General features: G+C 49.1%; 1 long non-coding RNA gene across 1 annotated transcript in view; it reads left to right on the forward strand.

The window, feature by feature from the left end:
• Window positions 1–24,479, forward strand: part of LOC146801683 (uncharacterized) — a 308,613-nt gene extending 284,134 nt beyond the window's left edge. The window contains exon 5 of the long non-coding RNA XR_014968029.1: window positions 24,305–24,479. This is a non-coding gene — a long non-coding RNA (uncharacterized LOC146801683). The remainder of the gene's footprint in view (window positions 1–24,304) is intronic.
• The last annotated feature ends 2,595 nt before the right edge of the window (window positions 24,480–27,074 follow it).

The following is a 27,074-nucleotide window of genomic DNA, read 5'->3' on the forward strand; positions in this document are numbered from 1 at the left end:
ATGTATTGTACCACAATACCCTGTGGTCCCAGATATCTCTTCATTACTAACAGCTATTGATTCAGAAGCAACGTTCTTCACTGTAATTGATCTCAAGAATGCTTTCTTTAGCGTCCCAATAGATCCGGAAAGTCAATATCTGTTCGGATTCAGTTTAAATGGGCGAAGTTTTAAATTCACACGCGCACCTCAAGGATTTACAGAAAGCCCCAGCATCTATAGCCAAGCACTGAAACGAGAACTTGACAGTATCCACATGCCAGTTAACACTGCCTTGCTTCAATATGTCGATGATCTGCTGATCACCGCCCGAAGCGAACATGAATGTGAAACAGCGTCACTGACGGTTTTGAAATTTCTGGCCGATAAGGGGCACAAGGTGTCCCCTTCTAAGCTGCAATTCTGTGTCCAGCGAGTTGTTTACCTTGGGCACTCGCTGTCCAAGGAGGGAAGGCAGCTTACACCTGATCGCATCCAGTTAATTGCTAACATGCCACCACCCAAGACACAAAAGGAGGTGCAGGCTTTTATAGGCCTCACTTCATACTGTAGGCAGTGGATCCCTCAATATGCATTTCTAGCAAAACCACTCATCCAGTTGACAACACAGGAGGCAGCCACATCGACTGTCCTCCCTTGGACTCAAGAACATACACACGCTTTTGAAAGCTTAAAGAAAGCTTTATGCCAAGCACCTGTTTTAGCAACACCAAGTTACAGTAAACAGTTTACACTCTTTGTTACAGAACGCGAAGGTACTGCCTTGTCAGTACTCACTCAGGAACAAGCAGGATCACACAAACCATGTGCTTATTTCTCTAGTACATTAGATCCAGTAGCTCAGGCTCTTCCTGCGTGTCTCAAATCAGTGGCAGCAACAGCTTTAGCAATCAGACAAAGCGATGCCATAGTGTTAGGACAGCAATTGACAGTACAAGTACCACATGCAGTAGAGGTTCTCTTGAACCGCACACAAACACAACACTTGACTATAGCGAGACTCACCGGTTACGAATTAACATTGTTTCAGCCACACATAGAAATCAGACGTTGTAATACGTTAAATCCTGCCACACTGTTACCAGTAGGCGGAACAGATCCATTGGCACATGATTGTGTCGAAGTCATTACTATCACGACGAAACCTAGACAAGACTTGACAGACATCCCTTTGTCAGATCCAGACTTGACATTGTATGTAGATGGGTCATGTATGAGAACAAGTACAGGAGAGTTAGTGGCCGCTTACGCAGTCACAACAGACACTGAAGTCATTGAAACAAATTGTATTAACACTTTGTCAGCTCAAGCAGCAGAGCTCATCGCTCTGACACAAGCCTGTACTCAAGCCAAAAATAAGAAAGTCAACATATACACAGATTCACGTTATGCATTCGGAGTCGTCCATGACTTCGGCGTACTGTGGCGAGAGAGAGGTTACTTAACTTCTCACGGTGCCCACATCCAACACGGACCCCTCATTCAAGCCCTATTAGACGCGATTCATCTACCTACTGCAATATCGATTATGAAATGCAAAGCCCACACAAAGGTTACCGATATCATTTCTCAGGGTAATGACCTAGCTGACAGAACAGCTAAACAGACTGCTCAGAATCAGACTCACACAACTGACATGACAAAGACAATAGTTCCGACACCAACACATTGCATGACAGTTAAGGATCCCGCCCTTGATGTAATTGACATACAGACACATGCTACACCAGAAGAAATAAAGAAATGGACTGAATTAGGAGGGATCCAAACAGATCAAGGATGGATGATGAAGGAAAAATCTATATGGTTTCTTCCCGACTCCATGGTTCAAGTCATCATTAACACAATACATAGTCCGGCGCACCTAGGAGAAAAAGCTATGCTAGACAGCATTCAACACATCTGGTTTAACAAACATTTACGAGCCGCAGCTAAACAAAAAGTTCGTACCTGTATGATATGTTGTCAGTTTAATCCAGGTAAAAGCATCCCCGTAGAGCAGGGTGGATTTCAAACTCCCGATCATGCTTTTGAAGTCCTCCAGATGGATTATATCCAGATGGAACGATGTCGAGGATTCAAATATGTTCTCGTAGTTGTCTGTGCTCTTTCCCGTTGGACAGAAGCATACCCGGTTTCAGATTACACTGCCCCGACTACTGCCAAACAGTTAGTTCGAGAATTCTTCCCACGGTACGGTTTACCACGTGTTGTCTACTCAGATAACGGCCAGCCGTTCTCATCCGAACTAATGAAACACGTTTCCCTTTTGTTAGGCTACCAATGGAAATTTCACTGTGTCCGACATCCCGAGGCAGCAGGTCTCGTGGAACGCCATAATCAAACTCTGAAAATTAGATTGTCCAAAATATGTAGAGAAAAAGGTGTCGATTGGATAGTAGCCTTACCAGTTGCGCTCTTTTACATGAGAATGGTAGCACATTCTCGAACAGGGCTATCCCCATACGAGGTGATCTTCGGTAGACCACCAAATATGTGGGGGACGCCTATACCTCGCAAAATCACTGATGTTGACTGTAATATGCTGACAGATTACCTGGCTTCCTTGATGTCTGCACTACAATCTTGTCGTTCACAGGTAGCCGCAGCTTTTCCCGACAATACTGAGGTGAAGCCCCATGACGTGGTTCCTGGCGACCTGGTTTTGGTCAGGAATTTTGACCGAAAGACCCAACTGGAGCCTAGATGGACATCGCCAAAATTGGTTCTACTAACTACAAGGACAGCCGTGAAGATTGAAGGACGTAAAGGGTGGTTGCACTCGAGTCATATCAAGAAATTTTATGGACTACCATCTAGTGTGAACGCTCAGCCCTGCATCCCCTCACAGACAGACTCAAAGCTCCCCTTGGCTGAATTAACAAACACGGAACTTTATAAACTAAAATTAAGGTCTAGTAAGTCAGACAATTTGATTGTTTAAGTCCTCTCCAAGGTGAATCGGTTGAATTTGTCTCTGACATGTATCCTCTAGACCGGAATAGAGAAAGAAATCATCAGATGCAGCTTAAAAAGCATGCGTATTGTAAATCACTTCGTAGTCACTGCACAGTAACATTATTAATTTTGTTTTTTCTAAGTCTTCTGATCATCATTGTCAGCATACTATTGCACATGTATTACCCTATTCTTAAGCGTGTTTACAATGTAACTGCAGAACATTCTTTTAGCGAATTACCTCCGCATGAGTTGTCCTATAGATTTGCGCTGCGCAACAACACATTCATTAGTATGTTACATCACTCCCATCAGACCAGCAATGCCACAAATTGTTGGATATGTGGCCGACTCCCTCTCTATCAGAACTATAAGGGAGTTTTGCCCCTCTTTCCATATCCGTTCACACACAATGGCTCCTGTGGAGCATGGTTTAGTTTGATTAATTCCCTAGATTCAAATTCCGCAGTTTATCAAGACAACTGGGTATGGGGAAACCTGAACCTAGTTTTGCTTAAAGTCTGCTACCCTGACAAGGAGGGACTTCCCAAAAGAACAGGAACTGATCTAGAAAATGAAGTATATGGATTAGGTAATTTTACACTTAACCTCATGATCCTGAACGTTGAATCTGAAGCTACACCAAGCTTGCCCGCCATGTCAGTATTCCCAGTAAAAGGGGAATTATGTGTAAGAAAGAATGGTTCCATACACATGGGCCATAGTAAATGCACCACTGTAATAAAATTCAGTGATCAAGGCAAGTCTACATTTAGAGCTTCCCGTCATTCCTACTTTATATGTGGCCAGACCGCATATATACGTCTACCTCTAGATTGGGATGGTACCTGTTACATAGCATTCCTTTTACCACCTGTTTTCCTAGCTCCTCCTGATTATCATAGAAATACCCATTTAGTACACAATAGACAGCAGAGAGATCTCCCAATTGTCGATTACACTGAAACAGCATGGTAAAAATACACAGATTTCAATAAAGGTTTCTTTCCCTATATAGGTACAGTCACTAATAGTAAGCTGATACGTAGATTAACCAGAACCCTTGAAGCAGTAGTGAACGAAACTATTTCCGCCTTAGGCAATTTAACAGAAGAGCAGTCTGCTATGCGGATTGTTGTGCTTCAAAATCGTCTTGTCCTTGACGTCATCCTGGCCGATAGGGGCGGAGCTTGTAGGGTCATCGGATCAAGTTGCTGCATTTTCATACCAGAAAATTCGCCATCAGTATATAAAGCCATAACTCGCCTTCATAAGATTGTAAGCCAGATACACCAGAGTCCAGGCACCTGGACTTGGTCCGGTTGGTTCTGGGGCGTGTTGTCAGCCTGGGGATGGAGAATCCTATCCTTCCTAGGTATTGGCTTTCTCATACTATTCAGTTGCTGTTTATGTCTACAATGTGGGCCAGCGATTTGTGGTCTGTGTGCCACATCGTGTATCCCACATCCAAGTTTTCGTTCGAGATCCCGGAAGAAGAAAGAAGAACAAATGATGCTATATGAACAGATCGATGGATTGATGAAGATCGATATCTCCTGAGGGTCCGTAGGGGACAAGGAGGGAATGAGGAAATATGAATTTTGTGATCAGTTATGTCCCCTATCGTAGACCCCAACGGCTCCATGTGCATGCTATAAGTACATGTATGTTCCCTCCAGTTCCAGTTTTGAAGACGCAAATATATGTGCGTCCACCGTCAACATGTCCTCTTTCAGATCCGCCATGAATGGGTCAGATATTCCATTCCTAAGTATGAAAGGCCACCGACTTTATGTGGTTCACTTTCCACATTTTACAGATTCAGGCGAGTAGGCCCTGAATTCTGTCATCAAGCCTTTTCCTACCTTCTGCCTCTGAAAGCTCCAGTCTGAGCCTGCATCTGTATCCATGAACTTTGTCCTACTCCCTGCGCGGCTAACGGTGCCTGATCCAGCCTGTTGCCTGCCAAAAACTGTATTTCACCTTCAAGATTATCTACTCCGCTCCTCATCCGATGCATTCCTGTCTAGTAGTTTAGGTAAACATTCCTCCAGCTACCGTGCAAAGGGCCAGGCCTCGCTGTCCTCATGCAAGTAATTCATAGCTCCCGTTACCATGGAATATTCGTACCCCCTCGCATTTCATGTAGACACTTAGACGCTTGTACACGCACTAACAGTCAGTATAGAATAGATTCTACCCTAGAAACCTTTCCTTTTGGATAACACAGTTCTTTAAACATAGGATATTAGATATGATTTGGGATTAGGTTGACATGACCCCCAGACTTCTGTCTCCACATGTAGAGCTAAATGTCAAGTCCCCTTCACCCTCTAGTTGCACGTCAATCACACGTCATGCGGCTGCGCGCGCATCTCTGCCAAATATTTCTGCTGACATTGCAGGATTCTCTTATGGATCCACCCACTTGTGACATCATGTATGATGACGTTTATTAAATTACGCCCATATATCCGCCTCTATTAGTTACGTATGCACCTTTTATCTGTACTATCAGCTGTTACGCCTCTTGCATCTGTTTCACTGTAATGCATTTTCTATAAAACTGCTTATCTGTCAATAATGTATGCCCTTCCTTCCTGAACTTTCGTGGTGATGGAATAGAAAGCCTGCAATTCGAATTGTATTCCTTTGTATAGGAATAAAGCCTTTTAGAACCTCTTATACCACGGATTCTGCCTCTTATATTTACTGAGTTATTCTTACTAGACTTTACCGCATAAAAAATAGTACCGGTAATGAAATATTTACCACAGGCCAACTGACTTTTCCAGGACACCTGATGGACAAATTTCAACTGAAAACTCCATGACAACCAGCATGCATTTGTGGCCTAACACTTGTCCCTTATGTGTCCCCTATGTAAATCCACACACAGGTACTGTGCGTTTCACACGTACCCTTACGGCACCTGTTGTACAGTGCGTTTGACTCGTACGTGTACGCACTAGTGGTACACGTACGTGTACTACTAGTGCGATCCCCATACGGGTACGCACTGGTAGTACACGTACGTGTACTACTAGTGCGATCCCCGTACGGGTATGCACTAGTAGTACACGTACGTGTACACACTAGTAGTACACGTACGTGTACTAATATTGTGATCCCCTTACGGGTACGCACTGGTAGTACTACTAATGCGTACACGTACATGTACTCCTTGTGCGTACCCATACGGGGATCGCACTAGTAGTACACGTACGTGTACTACTAGTGCATACACGTACGTGTACTACTAGTGCGATCCCCTTACGGGTATGCACTAGTAGTACACGTACGTGTACTACTAGTGCGATCCCCTAACGGGTACGCACAAGTAGTACACGTACGTGTACGCATTAGTAGTACATGTACGTGTATTAATAGTGCGATCCCCTTACGGGAACGCACTAGTAGTACATGTACGTGTATGCACTAGTAGTACATGTACGTGTACTACTAGTGCGATCCCCTTACGGCTATGCACTAGTAGTACATGTATGTGTACTACTATTGTGATCCCCTTACGGGTACGCACTGGTAGTAAACGTACGTGTATTACTAGTGCGATCCCCTTACAGGAACGCACTAGTAGTACACGTACGTGTACGCATTAGTAGTAGACGTATGTGTACTACTATTGCGATCGCTGTACGGGTATGCACTGGTAGTACGTGCATACACATACGTATACTACTTGTGTGTACCCGTAAGGGGATCGCCCTAGTAGTACACGTACGTGTACTACTAGTGCGGACACGTACGTGTACTACTAGTGCGATCCCCTTACGGGTATGCACTAGTAGTACATGTACGTGTACTACTGTTGCGATCCCCTTACGTGTACGCACTAGTAGTACTCATACATGTACTACTAGTGCATACCCGTAAGGGGATCGCAATAGTAGTACACGTACGTGTACGCACTAGTAGTACACGTACGTGTACTACTAGTGCGATCCCCTTATGGGTACGCACTAGTAGTACACGTACGTGTACGCACTAGTAGTACACATACGTGTAATACTATTGCGATCCCCTTACGTACGTGTACTACTAGTGCGTACACGTACGGGGACACATTTCACACGTTTACAATGGTAATACAGGCGTACACATGCCAGGAATGGAGGGCTACCAATCGCACAAGGATGTCTATCAAGTACTTGTCATTGCATACTTTCATGTGCAGGCCCTAGGTGTGTTAGCCAGTGATATTTCACAGGTCATCTCATCTAGTTGCACAATTGATGTGTGATGACCTGTGAACACATGTCATGTGTGATGGGGCACTATGTGGCACACATCACCTTGACACTTGCCACAAGTGTGTCTGTAGTCCAACTGTGTCATGCACAGCAGCAGTGGGATGGCACAGTCATCAACACCCGCACCTGTCTCCTGGTGCCAGGGACAGGGGCACTCTATCAACTGACCTGTCACGATCAGCGTGCCCCTTTGGGACTATGTCAGGTGTGTGTCATGTATTCCCACGAGCTTTATGTCAGTGTCCCGTCAGCTGCATCTGCTGTTGGTGCATCCAACAGGGGTCTGTGTGGAGATGGTCATGGAACACATCTACGCACACCATGCCACATGTGGATTCCCACGGCTGTAGGGTATGTGTGCATCGGACATCATATTTTCCCAGTCATACATGTATGCGTTGTCTCAATGGCTGTGTCTCTGTGTTATCACGTGTACCCCTTCATTGCACTGTGTTTGATATGTACATTTGACATTCCATGTGACCTGTGTGTGTGCCTTTCAGTCAGCTGTCTGGATGAGATGACATCCTTCTAATGCAGCTATGTGGTTGTGTGTCACTCCGGTGATGTCTGTGGCTCTTCACTCAGACTGGCCCCAAAATCATTTCAGGGCATGTCATGTTGACTTGACAATCAACAGGTGTATCTGGATTTTTTTAGGAGTGCCAGCAAGCTGGCATATGTGTCCTGTATGTATTGCACACACCCGACTCCATAGTTACATGATGGGTATTAGCAGTGTAGCATGTGCTATGTTCATTGACACTGATATTGGCAGACTCTAAATCTTCATTCTTACAACCAATGTCTTGCAGGGCACCGCCTGTCCCAAGACCAATGCCAGACTTGGGTGCCATGAGGGAATGTGCCTGCATCCGACGTTACAGATTCACTCAACAGTTGATTGAGGACTTGACCGACAGGCTGGCACCACACCTCCAACCGCGACACAGGTATCCATCTGCGCTGACCACAAAGATGAAGGTGATGGCAGCCCTACATTTTTTTGCCACAGGTACGTTTCAATTCACCATAGCTGATGTTGGTGGCATGTCACAGACAATGTTCAGCTGTGTCCTGCGTGATGTTTTAGCAGCCATGTTGGAGCGCCTTGATGAATTCATCACATTTCCTACTCCTGAGGAGTTGACAGATGTCAAGGGTGATTTCTATGCCCTGGGAGGGATGCCCCATGTCATTGGGTCCATTGATGGTACACATGTGGCTTTGGTACCACCACAGGCACAGGAACAAGTCTATCGCAATAGAAAACATTACCACTCGATAAATGCCCTTGTGGTGTGTCTTGCTAACATGCTGATTTCCCATGTCTGTGCACGTTTTCCAGGATCAGCACACGATGCCTACATCATGAGGCGTAGAAGGGTGCCACAAATGATGCTGCAGCTGCACAACGGATGAGCATGCCTTGTTGGTGGGTATACTCTGTTTGTCCTGTGTGTTGCGGTATCTTTGGCTCTTACGGCATCTCCTGACCCACTTTTTTACATGATGTTTCCATGTAGGGGACTCTGGATATCCCAACATGCCATGGCTAATGACACCTCTCCGCAACCCAAGAACAGCTGCAGATCACAGGTACAACAATGCACACGGGCAGACCAGGCGAGTGATTGAGAGGACGTTTGGCCTCCTGAAGAGCTGATTCCGGTGCCTGGACAAGACAGGCGGGTCCCTCCCTTATGCCCCGGAGAAGGTCTGCCGAATCTTCCTCGTGTGCTGCATGCTGCACAACATGGCAGTTGAGAAGGCAGTGCCACTCATCCTGGATCCGAATGAGCAGGAACATCCACCCGTGGAGGATCAAGGGCTTGCTCACAAGGCTAGTGATGAGGAGGAGGAGGATGATATCCGGAGTTAGCTGGGTATGAGTGTGCAAGCTTGTAGCATTGAGTGGCATGTGTTGCAATGTGTGTGTCCAGCTGACTGAATGCAAAGTGACTTGGATGTGTGTCCTGATGTGTCACTCGAGTGATGATGTCATGCCACACAGTTTTGCGGAGAGACTTTCTTTGCAATTTACATGTGTCAAACATGGTTCATGTTTGGTAAATGTCCATGTGTGCGGTGATAATTGTTTTAGGTGACTTCTTGTGCGTCTGTCATTCCCAGGTATTTTGCGCCTGTTGTCTGCTCGTGTCATCGTTGTCCTCCTGCTATTCCTCATGAGGTTTGCAAACTGTGCTGAATCAGCGTTCCATGCACAGACATGTGGAAAGGTCAGTCTTGGTAAGGTTTGCAGCAAGGATTTTTTGTGGTGGTACGGGTTTGGAATGTGTGGGGACTGCTTCTGTGCATGTTGTGGTAGCATTCATACATGTCTTCTCACCATGGAGCATATCACATGTAGCATCACTCCCATGACATGATAGTCACCCTTCTTGACAGTCATCTGTAGTGGACTGTGGAGTCTGATGAAGGCATCAATGTGTGTAAACCTTGCCTCTGAAACATTGCAGATGCTACGGGTGGACATAGTGGGGGACGTCACAACAACAGGCTCCATGGGGAATTGCAGCCTCTCCGTGTGCAGCAGGATGTTTTAGGCTCATCCCCTTGACTTGTGTGCCAGTTCATTGGGATTGACATCATCCGTGTTGTGAAGGGGGTGTCCAGCGTATGTCCCACATGTTCTGTCAACTGACCTGTGAGTCTGATAATATGGATGCATATCCCTTTGTGTGTGTATGTGGAATAAAGGTGTTCAGCACAATCCAAAGTGCCTCATCTCTCTCACTGCAGCTCTCTTGACAGTTTGCATGTGTCATCTATGGCATAATTGTCAAAAATTGAGCATCTGTGTGTATGCTTTATGGCTAATGGTCTCTATTGTGCATGAAGTACCTGGTTGTGTATATATTTGTGCAGGATGCTCCCCACAACGGGATGTGAACACCTGCTGATGGTGTGTGTCCTATGCGCATCTCCGCATTTTGTTGGCTGATCCAGTGGCTGTAATTTATGGTGATTGTTCATACATTTTCTCGTAATGACCCATGAGTAACCTGACACTCCTTCCTTTACATACACCTGTTGCACTGTGCCTTTCAGACCTTGTCTTTGTGTGCTACTTTTAGCCTAATTTCTAAACCCTTCTGCCTGCTGCTGCCTCACCTGCGGCACCGCCCCACCGAGTGCCCTGATTCTGCAACCCCCACGCCACAAAAATGCTCTGCCCTTCCCCCTTCACCCATTCGAAATGCAGGCAGCAGCTTTTCTGTGCCACTGTAGCCCCAGCACCGTGCCAAAGGCAGGAACGTCTGCGCCTGCAACATGCACAGTGCACGACCCTCTAGTCTTTGCATGACCCACGTCACACAACATGCTCATGCTGCAGCAACTCTCCAAGCAATGTCATCGTGACAATCATCCTCCTGCTATTAGGCAACCCCTAAGCACACACACAACACCTTTGCATGCTGAGTGTGCTACTCCAACTGCCTACACAGCGCTGCCCAGCCTACAAGACCCTGTCAGAACAACCAGGTAATGTGCCTCCTTCTCCACACCCGCTCCGTCCACCAGCACGCCATTGGAATCTGTTACCTCCTCAACACAACAGCCCCACACATCACCTTCATGACTGTAACCTGGACAAAAGCATCCTCAGCACATGACATCTTCATTGCCATCTCAGACGGATACAAGATCACCCGCATGGATGGCAACACCATTCCCGGGGGATGAATTGCTATTTATTCACAAGTACACCCTCAGAGTCACAAATCCGGGTTTGCAGCAACTCCATGGCAACCCTCAGTGTAACACTCCTCTACAGATCTGCAGGCCTACATCCACTATTCCGCTAAGCCATCAACACGTACATCTGCACGCACGCCTTCACCTCCACGGGCTACATGTGGCTGGGGGCCAGTCACTTCTTGCTGGAGGGGAACCACCCCACCATCCATCATTGGTCCATCAACATTTGAATCCACGTCTCCGACAAGCAACACACTGCCCCACACCCCACTACCGATCCCCCAAAGATGCTTGATGTAAGTCACCACAGACAAGCTGTGTGGGAAACTCAAAACAACACCCCCGCCACACCCTGCAACCTCACGCACTGAATCAGCAACTGATCCAACAATCTTGCCACATTGACGGACTTTCCTGTGAAGCACAACAACAGTTAAGGCACCTGGGATAAGGCAGACCTACTGGACTCCTACAGACTTAGCCGGACTCTTATGCAAACCTTGCAACACAAAGAGCCATAATTTGCCTTACAGCCCTGGTAAACACCACACACAGCCATCACCATATCATCAGCAAGGACAAGTGGAGATCCTTCAGATAGTGCCGAGACACCCAAACACACAACATCAAGGAGCTCATCAGCATTGTGAGTGAACTGACAGCAGATCTCCATCCAAAACACCCCACCCTTGCAAGGCAGATCACATCCCTTGCATCTTTGTACCATTGCAAGCTCATGGGCATACACGACAGCCTTGGCACCCAGAGGCAGACAGCACTATTATCCGCAGGACAAACCCCCATCAGGTTATGGACTCCCATCAGCAGCAATGACACAACCTGGCTCATACACTCTGGCTCTCCATCAGGCCCCTTCCCACACAACATCTAAACCACATCATTCCACATCCTTGAAGCCCACGTCCAGCGTGTCCTGAATGTCTCCTTTGAGTTTGCCACATTCCTTGGGCGCAGAAGGCAGGCAGAGACCCAGGCCCTTCTTAAACAACGGACGGCAGTACCACAGGATCTCCTGGTACATCACCCTGCTTCCCTACCCATCAAATGTCATCAGGAAGACACTCAACAAGCAAATGAGAATTTTCCTCCATGCAACCATCTCCAGGCAACCGGCACCAGACCATCTTCCACAGTAATCACACCACTGCAACCGTCAGCATTGCCACCACCAACGACAACTTTGCCATGCTCAACAATGGTGAGACCACCACCCTTGACCTCTCAATGGCATTCTACACCATGTGCTACCACACTGTCAGCTCACACATCTACAGCACTGGTATCCAGAGGAGGGCTCAGGGTTAAATCAGGAAGTCGCTCACCAGCAAGGCCCAGGGAGTCTGCCTCCACCCTTCAGCATGTAGTACACTGGGGTCATCTGGCCCATGCCACAGGGCTCTTCTCTCAGCGTGACGATCTTCAATGTCTCCATGACCCCCCTCTCCTCCATCACATGCGCACATGACCTCATCATCATCTCGTATGCCATTGACACCCAGCTGCTCCTCAAACTCACCAAAGACCCAGCCATTGCAAGATCCAAACTTCAAGAAGGCATGAGATCCGTTGAGGAATGGCTGAACATCAGCCACCTGAGGCTGGACTTGGACAGGACAGAGGTCATCATCTGAGGATTGTCCCCTTAAAGCTGGGTCAACTCCTTGTGTCCCACTGGTCTGTGCACCGCACCAGCACCCAGTGGCCACGCACGCAAGCTGGTGTTCATCATGGACCCATCGCTCACAATTACCATGTAACTCACCACCATCTGTACCTCATGCTGCAACACCCTCCACATGCTGCAAATGACCCACAGATGGATCCACTCCAAGGCAAGACACACCGTCCCCCTGGGCCACGACACCAGCCGGCTCAACTACAGCACCGGCCTATACGGAGAACAACGGCAAAACTGCAGGAGAAGTTGTCCACATCCAGGGTGCATCCGCACACCTCATCTGCAACATTCCATGCCCCAGCCACATCACCGTCCACCTGAGATAGGTACAATGGCTCACTGTGTGCTGCAGGATCACCTTCAGACTCCTCAACCACACTCAGGAGGCAGTCCACAATCCCAGACCCAAAACCAACCTTGGATGTCTGTCATCCAACACCCCGTTGGCCCAACTCCACGCAGCCCACCTTGCCCTGGCCACCATTCATCACATCCACAGAAAAACTGCATGCAGGAGATAGTTCTCCCACCTCGCCAAACAGACCTGGGACTCCCTCCCCGGGCACATCAACATGACCCATGTCCTCTACACCTTCATGATACTCTTCCAAATTGGTCTGTCTGAGCAGTTTTGCAAGCAACCCCTCAGCAGCTTGAGGCCATCACGGGTGAGTATTGGGCTCCATGTCTGTATTTTGTGAAACATTGTGACCCATGTGTGTCCTCGACCGGACTCAGATCCAAGTGTATGGAAGGCTGGAGTGTGTTCCACACTCAGGCATACTTCGACACATCCCCACATGTATGTTGTGGACTCATGCTAAATGACTACAACATAAAATGTCATGTCTTAATTTTTTATTTATAGCTCTGGGGCATGATTTGTGCACAGAAAAAGGTGCTATGCAGGGACCATAGAATCCAAAGTTCACAGGGGGAGATGGGATCCTTGGCATTTGAAGCCATCAGAGTCCAGACCACAGTGTTTGGCATCATTGGTCAGACTGTGACCAGCAAGTCCATGTGGCAGATGGAGACCTGGGAGATGTGGATGGGCCGCTGCCTCTCATGGTCTTTTCCGTGGACGACCCACCTTCCTCGCGGGACCGTTAGATGCAGGCCTTGACGATGCTTGGGACGCTCCGTTGGATGAATCCTGCTCCTCCTCTCTCTCTGTGGCTGGTGGTCGTCTTCGCCTGGTGGCACAGGGAGGGTTGCCCATGTTGTCGGCGATCCGACGGAGTGAATGGCTTATGTCCCTTTGCACCACCAAGGAGCTCAGCCAGTCTTGCCTCCATCCGTCCTTGGTGTTCTTGTTGACTGGCGTGTTGCTCGGCCTGCTGGTTCTTGATCTCTGTGAGGGTCACCACTACCTGGCTGAACTCCCTGGTGTCACGCCGGTATGCCTCCATGATGTTGTGGATGTGTGACATACCGGTCCCTTCAGCTGGCTGGTCAGGTTCTCGCCTCCGCCGTCCTCCACTCCCACCACCCCTGCCCACAAAAGCCTGGCCTGCCGTTGTGGGCACATCGGGTCTACGGGACCCCTGAGGGATGGTAGTGGCGGTGTTGTTTGCCTCCTCCTGGGTGCCCGCCGCATCTTATTCCTCCTGGTCAGACTGGCTCAGTTGTTCACTGCGGGCAGAGATCCTCGGGTGTCTCCTGGGATGTGGCAGGAATGGGGGTGGTGGTTGGCACAGATGGTCCTGAACCAGGTTCTGCAGGGTTTTGGACACCAGAGGGTCCAGGTCGGGGTCATCTGCGGAGTGTTGAGAGGCGTCGCTGACGGTGGGATCAGGTTCCTCCCAAGCCTGTGACTGTGATTCTTCCCCCCATTGTTGGGGGGATATTCATCACATTGCCCTGTGTGTGAGAGACAGACAATGTTAATGCTGTTTCATGCAACATGCATGTTTCATACACATTGAAGTTGGCACTGTACCTCCAGGTAGTTGTATGTGCCTAGCATTCTCCTCAATGTTCACTTGTGGATGGGTATGTTGCGGGGGACAGATTGATATGTTCTCCTGAGTCTTTGACATGTTGATTTGTGGCTTGGATGCTTATTCGGCTATGTATTGGTCTTGTTGTGTTGCATGTCCATTGTGACAGTGGGTAAATCCATTGCCTGTCCTGGTGGTGTCTGCTTGTGTAAGGGGTGTGTGTGTGACAGGGCCTGCTGGTGGGTGTAGTGTGATTTGGCCCTGGGGCTCCCAGATCATGTAGCTGTCCCCCCATGGAGCATGCTGTCATGACAGTGAGTGTGAGTTCCTGTCCTAGATATCTGACCTTGGTGTCTTGGTGTTTGTGTTTGCACTGGTCACAGGAGGGCCTTGTGCTGCCTACACCAGGCCAAGTGTGAGCTATCTTGTCAGTACTTTCCCAATCCCTGTGCTTTGCGCATGGTGCATGGGTATGTAGCTGGGCCATATGGGATGAGGGCAATTGTGTCTGATTTATGATTCTAACATGCGTTTTGTGCCACCCACCCTCCCAGCATACCGGACATCCATTCTTGGGTTGGTGCTTCATGTAGCATGGGACATAGTATACACATGTTATTGGCATTAGCGTAGTTTTTGACTGTGGTTCTGGCCGGTGATGGCTCGGGGGTAGTTGCGTGCATTTCCTGTAGTTGGGGTGTGGATGGCATTACCCCCATGTTACATAAGTTGTTTGTGTGCTCACCAGGCTCGGCAACTCCTTGGAGTCCATGTACTCCCACCGGCGGAAACATAGCCGCCGGTGGGAGCACGGTGCGCGCCTATAGATATTTATGTACGTTTAACTGCAATTTTCTCAGAAACTACTGAACAGATTGACACCATATATGCGAAAGGCACATCCCTGACCTGAGGACTACCTCTTTGCCAAATTTCAAGTAATTCTGTTCAGCCGCTGTACCTTCGACTAAAGGTCCTATGGGAAAATGCATGGAGACAACGTGTTTTGGGACCCCCCTTTTTTCTCAGCCCCCGCTTGACGAATCACCCTGAGACTTTGAGGGTAGGAGCTGAGTGGAGCACCCCATTAGTTTTGACAATTTTGCGAGGATTCGTCAACCGGCGCCAAAGTTATTCAAAATAGAATTTTCAGATTTCCTATGGGAACTCGGTCCTAACTATAACTATCTACTGGCGACCGCCAGTAGATAATATATATATTTATATTACCTACTGCCAGACGCCAGTAGGTAGTTATAGTTAGGACCTATTTTCCATAGGAAATCCACAACATTCTATTTGGAATAACGTTGGCGCCGATTGACGAATCTTCGCGAAATTTTCCAAACCTTTGGCCAGCTCTGGTCCGCTCCTATAATTTCACGGTGATTCGTAAAGCGGGGGCCGAGAAAAAAGGGGGGTCCCAAAACGCGTTTTCCCCATGCATTTTCCTATAGGACCTGTTGACGCAGCTACAGCCCGAACTGCTGAACGGAATTACACCAAACTTGGCAAAGAGGTAGCCCTCAGTTCAGACTCATGCCTTTTGCTTAAATGGTGTAAATCCGTTCAGTAGTTCCTGAGAAAATTAGAGTTAAAAAGATAGCTATATCTGGGCGGAGCCTAGCTACACATCTCATCGTGAGATCTGATTGGCTGTCAGTACTTCATCCAAGAAGTGTTGGCAGCCATCTTGGGACCAATATACATGATAGCACCTCATTAAAAAGCATTGCAGTTAATAGAAGGTTTTAAGACTTTAGTTACATTATAAATAATGTGTTGATGGTACCATACTCATTTTAGGAATTGTGGTGTGTTCCAAGGTGATTTTACCATGTGAAAAAGCCTTCTACTGTGATATCATGAATCATGTTTGAGAGAAAACTATTTTCTCATGCTTTTCCCACAGAGGTTTGGAAGGTGATCTATAAGCTAAACTGATAGCATATTTTCTGTAAATTCACATTATCTTTCTCAGTCATGTGACAATGAAGTCTGACATTCTCAGTAAAACATGTACATCCAACAAGGGCAGAGACTGTCAGTTGATTCCTTTGTGTTCTACTGCAGCTTCACAGAGTGTTCTAAAGAACAACTAGAGCACTAACATTCCTACTTATGACAAACGTATAGCACACCTGAAGCCATCTTGATTGGAATAAAGTGGTAACTCTTAAAACATTTAATTTAAAAAGGAACAAAATGAGGGGGTTCATTTTGCCATAGAAAGTATGATTAGTGCTGCAGAAAGAAAAATTAGGGCACATTTTGAGTGACTTCTCAAATCCTCTTCTATTTCATAAAACAAAATCTGACATGCAGACTGAAACATGCACTTTGAATACCAGCAGCAAACTTCTCTGGTGAGCAGTAGCTTTACTACAGTGATCTAATAAGCAACTAGAGTGCTAACATTCAGAATTTATGGCCAATGTGTGACACATCTGAATGCCTTCTTGATGGAATCAAAGTAAAAAACTGAAAGTATTTCCTACTGAGGAGACTGTAGTAAATGAGGAAATTAGGAAACTTCATAACAAATAAGCCCCCCAAAATGGTCGCCAGAGACAAAAGAGCCCAAATGTAGCCCTAATATCACCCAGATGTAGCCCAAGTATTGCCCAATGACAGAATGTCCCAGAGTGTTCTAACGAACAACTAGAGTGCTAACAGTCTTACATATGACAAACGTATGGCACACCTGAAGCCATCTTGATTGGAATAAAGTGGTAACACTTAAAACATTTAATTTACAAAGGAACAAAATGTTGCCATAGAAATTATGATTAGTGCTGCAGAAAGAAAAATTAGGGCACATTTTGACTTCTCAAATCCTCTTCTATTTCATAAAAAAATTCTGACATGCAGACTGAAACTTGCACTTTGAATACCAGCAGCAGACTTCCCTGGTGAACAGTAGCTTTACTACAGTGATCTAATGAGCAACTAGAGTGCTAACATTCAGAATTTATGGCAAATGTGTGACACATCTCAATGCCTTCTTGATGGAACTAAAATAAAAAACTGAAAGTATTTCCTACTGAGGAGACTGCAGTAAATGAGGAAATTAGGAAACTTCATAACAAATAAATCTCCCAAGATGGCCACCAGAGGCAAAAGAGCTCAAATGTAGCCCAAATATCATCCAGATGTAGCCCAAGTATAGCCCAATGACAGAATGTCCCAGAGTGTTCTTAAGAACAACTAGAGCGCTAACACTCCTACTTATGACAAACGTATTGCACACCTGAAGCCATCTTGATTGGCCACTGATTGAGGAGTTGGCGGAGCAGTTGGCGCCACATCTGCTACCTGGCCAGACATACCCTACAGCACTGACCCCGGAGGTGAAGGTGATGGCAGCCCTGCACTTCTTTGCTACTGGTACCTTCCAGTACACTGTGGCTACTGCTGGTGGTATGACGCAAACTATGTTTAGTCGTGTGCTACGCGATGTCTTGGAGGGGATGTTGCATTTCCTTGACCTGTACATCAAGTTTCCTAGCCCAGGTCAACTCACTGAAATCAAGAATGACTTTTATACACTGGGGAGGATGCCGAACGCCATCGGATCTATTGATGGTACACATGTGGCCCTGATACCATCACAGGCACATGAGCAGGCATACCGTAACATGAAATATTTCCACTCCATCAATGCTCTGGTGGTATGTCTGTTACAATCAGCCTTTTTTAGGCCAGGGCCGGGGACGTTCAAGGGGACGAAGGAGAGGCCAACAAACCCCAAACCAAACGAGGGTCCATTGGAGCCCACCCCCACCAACATCACTAAATTAAAATACCTTGTGTGGAGTTTCCTTTGTGGTGGGCCTTGGGTGTTGTTGCTGGGTGCGCGCGCAAACGCTTTACACATCGCCTCAGAGATAAGCCTGACTGCTCGTGCCAAGCTACCAAGGGGGTGAGCAGGGGTTATCTTTGGCGTGTAACTCCCCAGCCCTGACTAGAGTGGTGGTTTCTGCCTGGCTTTGGCGCAAGCCTCAGCCAACCAGAAATCGCCAGTTCTAACATTGGTGATCAGCGGTGGGATTTGGACTTGCGTTTGCGCTGTACCGCAGCAGCGACTGGCTACACTACAAAACTCTGCATTAGATAAATCACATTTTTGGGGATTATTGTTTTTGAAGCCCCTTTATTTCTTCTCCTGAAGGTATCATTGTGTAATTGTGTCCAGTACATTTGTCCCCCGCCCTGCGCCCAGAGTTGGTACCTGTGTCACGTGGTGGTCAGGTTGAGGGATCAGGGGTGGTAGAAACTGCCTTACCAGTCCGAGGGGAGGGTTATGTGTGGATGGTGTGTGTGGCACTAGACAGTGAGTGTGAGTTCTCCAGGATAGAGAGCTCACTGAAACCTTTTGTGAATTGTGTACTCCTGTGTAGCTCCGACCCCCAGGTTCCTTGTGTTAAACTCTTCTCAGGAACGTCCGACAAAATGGAGCCTGCTTTTAACTTCTGTAGTCTGTTTAGGTACAGTAGGTTGGAGCTGGTAAGGTTCTGTGAGGAGAGGGACATAGAGGTGGGTGAGTTAGATACCCAGTCCAAACTGAGGGACAACCTGATCCTTTGGCAAAAGGAGGAGTGGGAACGAGAGCGCAGCGAGGAAGATAGGGCCCGGGCCGCACGCCGAGAGGGTGGTGGGTTTGAGGGGAGCCCTGAGGAATCTGAAGAGGAGGAGGATTACCTGACAGGGACGCCAGTAGAGAGTGAAGACCCCATAGATAGGGAGTCCCTTGCTGGGTCCAGTGTCAGGAGCAGCACCCCATCCCTTTCCCTGGCCCCAGAGGAGTGGAGAGATAGGAGGGAAGAGAGGGAGCATCAGCTGGCCATGGAGAAGCTCCGGTTAGAGCATGCCCGGGGGATGGCGCAGCTGACTATAGAAGAGAAAAAGCTGGAGACCGAGAGGGTCTTAGCGCAGGAGAGGATGGCGGAGGCTGAGAGGGCCTTCGCCAGGGAGAGATTAGCTCTGGAGGGTAAGTTGTCCCCAGAGCGCAGTGGTAGTTTTCTGGGCTCCCCAGGGAGGGTTGAGTCCAGTGGTGGCAGCAATAGAGAGACCAGTGCAGAGAGTCCCATTCCCAGATCCCCCAGTATGGTACCTAGTTCCCGAGAGGAGGAATGTAGGTTGAAATTCAGGGGCAGGAAGAAGCTGCCTCACCAGTCTTGGGAGAAGTTTGTGGAGGAATGCGATGATGCACTGTTTGATTGGGTAAGGGTTAACACGAAGGAGGATTTTGACGAACTGTATGACCTGGTCATCAGAGAGCAGCTATCCAGTAGTTTTTATCCCGAGTTGTGCCAACACCTGTTAGCATGGGGGTGCACTGATCCATGGAAACTTGCAAAGGAAGCAGACCGATGGGAAGGGGCCCCAAGTTATGATGAGGAATGGGATAGTTCTTCCCACACTAGTGACTCAAGTAGCTCCCAGTCCAGCGTGGTGGAAGAGGCTCCGTGTAGCCCAGCTAGGTCCCAGGATAGCGAGGCGGGTGTAGGGCCTTACGGCCTGGCTCAGTGGAGCGGGAGTAAGTGGGTGACCGAGGGTCCCCAGACGTACGAAACCCTGCCTCAGGACTTGGGTGGTTTCATGAGGGAACACCAAGTTGGGGACCTAGGCTGTCCTGTTAGCCCATTTGAGGAGGATCACCTAGTGAGTAGAGGACCTGGAGCGCCTGGAAGCAGGGCTCCTGTGGTTCTAGAGTCTGGCAGTACCGCTCCGGTAGGGAGGGTACAGGAGTCAAGCGTGAGGAGTGGTTGGGGGATGAGTTTCCCAGTGGATGCACCAGTGGACCAGGGACTAGCGAGTTGGGCTAGAGCTCCTTGGGGGGACCAGGGTGGCGCCACTTCTGTTCTGGGGGATCTTCACGCACTGTCAGGTGGACAGGGGACGGGAGATCTGCACCAGACAGACAGTCACACGACACATGGGTCATGTGTCAACCTCAGGGGGATGGTGTGTAAGTCCCCAGAAGTCCTGGAGTGCCAGGCAAGTATTCCACCGAAGGTTTTAGACCAGAGGTTGGGAGGCCAGGTTCAGGAGCAGCCTGACCTGAAGGGTGGGACTACTGTAACAATTGTCCTGACCGGTTCTTCTTCCAGAGGTACCGCCCCAGTTGGTAGGGAGCAGGACTCTGGAAGGGGGTGCAGAGGGTGGGAGAGCCCACCTCAGACCCCGGTGCAACCTGAGGGGTTAAACCCTAGGTTGAGAGACCAGTTCTCAGGGAGGGGTCCTGAGCTGGTTGGTGAGTTATGTTACGAAGGTGCCTCTCAGAGGAGGAGAGGACGGAACCCTAGAAGAAGAGGTAGGGGGAGGAGAGCCTCTCCCGTGACGTTTGGTCAGCTTGAGGGTACAGACCCTAGGCTGGAAGATCAGTGGCAGTTTAGAACTGCCCTGATGAGGGGTAGAGTGGAGAATGGCTGCTATGTGCCAGGGGTTACTACCCCCTACTCTGTGGTTAGGCAAGGACCAGTGGCACCTGGGTGGCCTAGGGCCTGGTCTTGGCCGCGGACAGCTTAGGAGTACCAGTGGGGTAGCCCAGTTGGTCTGGAGAGTGGTTTGAGAAGAAACCCCATGGGTTCACCGTGGCGTAGAACAGGAGGGTGTCCCGGCAGTTGCGGGCCCGCGTCCGTGTTCTATCGCCCCAAGCAGGAAAGTCCATCACGGTGGTGATTGGTCTACCCTGCGTTTTGGCTGGAAGGGGGTTGTGTTGGACTTGGCCCTTCTGGCCGGTTCACCCCGAAACTTTTTGCTTAATATTGTGACTTGGTTTAGTGATTTTATTGACTTCTGCGCACTTTACCGCTGTGTCCCAGGGTAAAGTGCGTGCGTGTTGTGAGGTTGGCCTGCCCTCCCATAGGAATGCATGGGGGAATGTATGTGTCCTGGTAGTTCCTGATGCGTGGGGTGTGCAGGCCCGTGTTTGGTATGTGCGGACTCGTGTGAGTGAATGCTGCGCGTTGATGTGTGCGGCGTGCATGTACCTAGTGTGGAAGTGCCACTTCTAGAAGTGGGCACTTCAGTGTGCAGTATGAAATGTGTGGCTTGTCTGGCGATTGGCTGGTGAGGTCATGTGACGGACTAGGGAAATCCCCAGAGTCAGGAGGAGTCACCCAGTGGTGAATGGGGAGTTAGCATGTTGATGGCTGGGGAGGAGTGTACCTGGGTCCTGAATAGGACAGGGCTTTCCCCACACAATGCTGGCGCCGGCCCCTGTGGTGCGTCTAATGACCCTAGCCCTGCCAGTGAATAGGGAGAGGGGCTGAGCAAAACAAAGTGCTCAGGAACCTGTTGGAACTGGTTCGCCCCTTCCCTGCACCTTAGACAAAGCCTTGTACTGTATAAAAAGGGGCTGTGTCCCCTTACATGGGGTGTTCTCTTGCAGGATCATCTGAGGGGGGGCCTGCTGCTGCTGGGCGCCAGGAGAGACCGCCACTAGGGACTGCCTCCCTGCTGGAGGGCCCTGTGAGCTGGCTCTGGGCCCAGCCTTTGCCCCCCTGCTCTTTGAAGGACCTTTTGGTTGCTGGACGTTGCTTATAGCGCCTGGGAGCGCTTTCTGGACTTTAGAGCGCTGGGCGCGCTGTTTTCCTGGGCTTGCTATCCTTATAGCGCTGGGAGCGCTTTTATGAGCCTTGTAGCGCTGCGAGCGCTGGCTCACTTTATAGCGCTGTGAGCGCTTTGATTCAGCTTGCGGGTGCCCACCCCGCTTATTTGCGTTTATTTCGAGGGAGCCTACCCCTCTTACGGCCGGAATAATCACCGCTGCAGCCCGGGCTGAAACAGGAAGTCAGGCGAGCCTACCCCGCCTCCCACCGAGGACTCGCGTTGTTGGAGTGCAAGCCCCGGAGCAGGCAGGAGCCTACCCTGTGCCCCGGGGTACTGAGGAGAGTGAAGAGGACGGCAGGAGCTGGAGAGGAGGGGGGCGCGAGGCACATTGTCGGTGCCTGCCCCCTCCGCGTAGAGAAGCAGCCCCGGAGTCCGCCTGGACCGAGAGAGAGCAGCCGACGCGGGAGTCCCCTGCAGACAAGCCCGGTGAGTGATTAAGAGGGCTGGGGGACTCCGCGCACGTGCTGGGGGGTGCGGGGGCAGTGTTGTCGAGCCCCGTGAGGCTCCACCAGAGGGGGCATTGGTTCTAGAGCCCCGTGGCTCCAACGACGGGGCGAGATTCCGTTAGAGTCCAGAGGGACTCTGGGGCCACGATTTGCTCAGAGCGCTCGGAGCGCTCCAACGTACGGGGGCCCTCCTTAGTGAGCAGAGGGGCCGCTCCAACGTCAGGGGCAATATTTTGACAGAGCCCTGACAGGCTCCAACGAAGGAGCACAATATTATTTAGAGCCTGCGAGGCTCGAGGGGACATTTGGCGAGGATAGAGCCCAGAGAGGGCTCCAGAGGCACGCTGGTGTCTGAGGTCGTTCCACAGCTGCCCAGCACTTAGTGGGCAGCTGCCACGTTTAGGTGGTGGCACTCTGAGTTTGGGACTGTGCCTCCTGCGCAGTCTTGCCCCTAACTTTGCTGAACACAGGGCGTCCTAGCCCCTACCAGGCCAGTTGGCCCAGGGACTGCCACAGGTGGTGGCTCATGTGGAGTTGTGCGCTAACGTTCCTTTCCTGCACCTCTGAATGTGTTTTTATGCGTCATGTGCCATTGCTTTACACCTCTGAATGTTTTTAGGCATCATGTGTTTTCCTTCCCTACACCTCTGAATGTGATGCATCATGTGTAACGTTCTACTACCCCTACAGGTATGGTGATACTTAGGTGGTTGTTTGCTTTCTCCTAGTGCAGGTGGTGCTAGTGAGGTTCTAGTTCCCTGCGTGACAGTCTCCTAAGGTAGTTAGGGTCGCGTAGGTGGTACTTACCTGATACCAGTAAGTACTGGTTGTGTGCTATACATATTATTTTTGTGCTACAGTGATCTTATACATTTTTGTGCTACGTTCTAAAAAGTGCTAATTCCGGACAGTGGTCCAGGTGGCCCTGTCCCCTGTACATATAATCCCTTGTAAATTCTGCCCGTGCCTGTTGGCACATTGTAAAGTATGTGTTTTTATCTAATGTGTTGTGTATAATACAAAGGCTATTTTTATAGAATACCTTGTGTGGAGTTTCCTGTGTGGTGGGCCTTGGGTGTTGTTGCTGAGTGCGCGCGCAAACGCTTTACACATCGCCTCAGAGATAAGCCTGACTGCTCGTGCCAAGCTACCAAGGGGGTGAGCAGGGGTTATCTTTGGCGTGTAACTCCCCAGCCCTGACTAGAGTGGTGGTTTCTGCCTGGCTTTGGCGCAAGCCTCAGCCAACCAGAAATCGCCAGTTCTAACAACGATGACCGCCCTCTGCCACCTGTGGAGGATCCAGGCCTGGGACACGATGCCAGTGATGATGATGATGAGGGTGACGTCCGCATACAGCTCATCAGCAACTTCTTCCCCTGAATGAGAGTTTACATGGTTGTTATGTCAATGTATGGAGTTAGCCTGAAATGTGTTGTGGCTGCTCTGTTGCTGTTTTAGTGTGTCTGTGTGCCACTTGACTGGATGCATGCAGTGATGTGTCCATTCAGGTGGTCTGTACTCCACAATGGTGTAGAACTGCTAACTTGATTATGTGTAGGTTTCTTGTGACATGTTTTGTACATGTGTATTGCATTTCTCTCCTGTTCTGCTGTGCTTTTGACTGTGTCTTGTGTCTGTCCTTCCCAGGGTACTTTCCTGTTGTTTGGTCAACACTGACCCCCAACACCCAGAATCCAACACCAGTGTGGGAGTTGTCAATTCCCACCAAGTGATGTGCCACACACCCCTGGACTTCAATTCTCTGACACTTTGTGACTGTGTGTCCACTGTAACGTACAATTACCTTGCAACTATTGTGTAATAAACATTTTGCTGATGTGTAATGAACCTGTGCTATGGTTTCTTAGGTGCGTTGTCTGTCTTCCCACATCTGAGTGACATTTGCTTACCTCACCTGTGGACTTGTTACCACTGACTGTGGATAGGTGTTGGGTTTGTGCATACCAATGTATTTCAGGTCAACATCATTGTGTGTGATGAGTTACATGGACATGGTGAGTATGTGTTGTGGTACCATAGTGGTGTGTCTCCCTCCCATGTGTCACATCACCATGACTCACATAACTGTGGTCACATTGTTGTAGTATTTGGCATGCACTGTGTTGTTTAGCAGATCAACATCTCCATGACATTGGATAAGTTGGAATCACAACAGAGGCAAGTATGGTGTACTGGTGAGTTTATTTACAAACACGTGTGAGGCTAGTGCACAGGATGGTGGGTGTTGTACATTGAGTTTTGAATCTAAAGTTCACAGTAGAGTTGGAAGTGTTGGTAGCTGAAATGTCCAGAGTAACGTCCACAGTCATCTGCTACGTTGGACCAACATGAACCCTCCATGTCACGTAGGTGAGTTGTGTCAGGTACGACAAGGTGAACGGGTTGTGCACAAAGAACATTGTCCAGAACAGGTTTAGAGGCCCTGGGGGATGTGCAGGGACATTTGCGTCTCACATGTCCTTCTTCAGACGACCCCTCTTCTTCTTGGGGGGGATCCTCAGGTGCAGGCGTCTGCTGTGCAGGGGTCTCTCCGCCAGAGTCCTCCTCCCTCCCTGTGGCACTGGCAGATGGTGTGTGTTGGACTTGGCCCTTCCTGCAGGGTCATCCCTGAACTTTTTTGTTTGCCTTCCTCCTATATTTTGCGGACCTGTTGGCTGTTTTATGACTCTGGGCACTTTACCACTGCTGATCAGTGCTAAAGTGCAGATGCTCTCCCTATTGTAAAATGTATATGTTGGTTGGATTCCATGATTGGCTTATTTGGTTTACTGTCAGACCCCAGTATAGTGCACCCGGAGTGCCCAGGGCTTGTAAACACAAATGCTGCTGTGGGCTTGCAGCACTGGTTGTGTCACCCACAGAAGCGGCCTAGTAAAATGTGTCCAAGGTCTGCCATTGCAGAACCTGCATGCAGTCTGGTACTGTCATGCTGACTGGGCAAGTGCACCCACTTGCCAGTCCCTAAACCTTCCCTTAACTTCATATTAGTCACCCCTATGGTAGGCCCAAGGGCAGGGTGCATTGTAAGCATAAGGTAGGACAAGCCCTGATGTGTGTGGCATGTCCTAATAGTGAATTACAGCCATGTTCGTTTTTCACTATTGTAAGGCTACCTGTTCTTCACAGGCCAGAATGGGCTGTTATAATTGTTACATTCTATGATCCTAACAGACCCAGGGAACATGGTAGAAATTCAAGTTTAGTATGCCTGAACTCAGAATAATAAAATACATCTTTTAGTAAAGTTTATTTTAATATTCTGTGTTTGCAAATGCCACTTTTAGAAAGTTGGTATTTGCTTGCCTAACCATTTCAGCCCACCTCTGCTATGATGTGTGTCTGCCTGTCTGGTTTCTGTGAGTGACAGGGCTGGGGAATTCCAGAGGGGCAGGGCTAGGTAGCCTGGTGGTGAATAGAGAGATTGGCATCCAGATGGGTGGGAGGAGTGCACCTGGACTCTGAATAGGGCTGTGCTCTGCCACCACAATGCTGGCTCCACCTCCTGTGGAGCGGCTGATGTCTCTGCCCTGCACCCTGAATAGAAAGTCAGAGTCATGTCAACAAAGTGCTCAGGAACTGGTTTGGACTGGGCAAAGGCCCCTCTACCCAAGAGGAACAGAGGATTTAGGGGTATAAGTATTGGGACCCTGCTCCCAAGAAATTAGATCCTGCTTGACAAGAAGAACCTCTGCCTGAGGAGAAGTAACTGGGAAAGCTGTAAGGCGGTGTACTGTCCCTGACCTAGGGGATCGGCCTGCAGTGGTTGCCTTGCTGCTGAAGGAGAGGAGAAAGACTACAAAGACTTTATTTCAACTTGTGCTTATAAGATCTCCAAGAGCCTGAGTAGGGCTGGCATCCTGTTAAGAAGTCCCAGGAACAAAAGGGCTTCACCCCCAGCTTCCCCCTGAACTCTGCTGTGTGAGTTCTGCCCCTCCTAGACTGCTGGAACCAGTTTTGGGGCCTCTGGGAGCTGTGCCTGCTGTTGGGAAGCTGGCCAAGAAGAAAGAAATCAAAGATCTCGACTTTTTCACGCATGGCTGGCTTAGCGAGAAAATTTCCGTTGCACCGCTTGTTAGCGTGCAGAATTTTATCCCTGAGGACATCGTCGCGGGGGCCTGCTGCCGCTGAGCCCAATCAGCGCTGGGAAAATCATCGCACCGCTCGTTAGCGGACCGAATTTGATCACTGCCAGCCCAAGATCCGCGCTCTGCCTGTTAGCGGGCAGAATTCTATCGCTGCGAACATTGTCACAGACCCTGCTGCCGCTGAGCCAGATCAGCGCTGGGAAAATCATCGCCCCGCTCGTTAGCGGACCGAATTTGATCGCTACCAGCCAAGATCCACGCTTCGCCTGTTAGCGGGAAGAATTCTATCGCTGCGAACTTTGTCGCAGAGC

The sequence above is a fragment of the Triturus cristatus genome, chromosome 8 (assembly GCF_964204655.1).
Source record: "Triturus cristatus chromosome 8, aTriCri1.1, whole genome shotgun sequence".
NCBI lineage: Eukaryota > Metazoa > Chordata > Amphibia > Caudata > Salamandridae > Triturus > Triturus cristatus.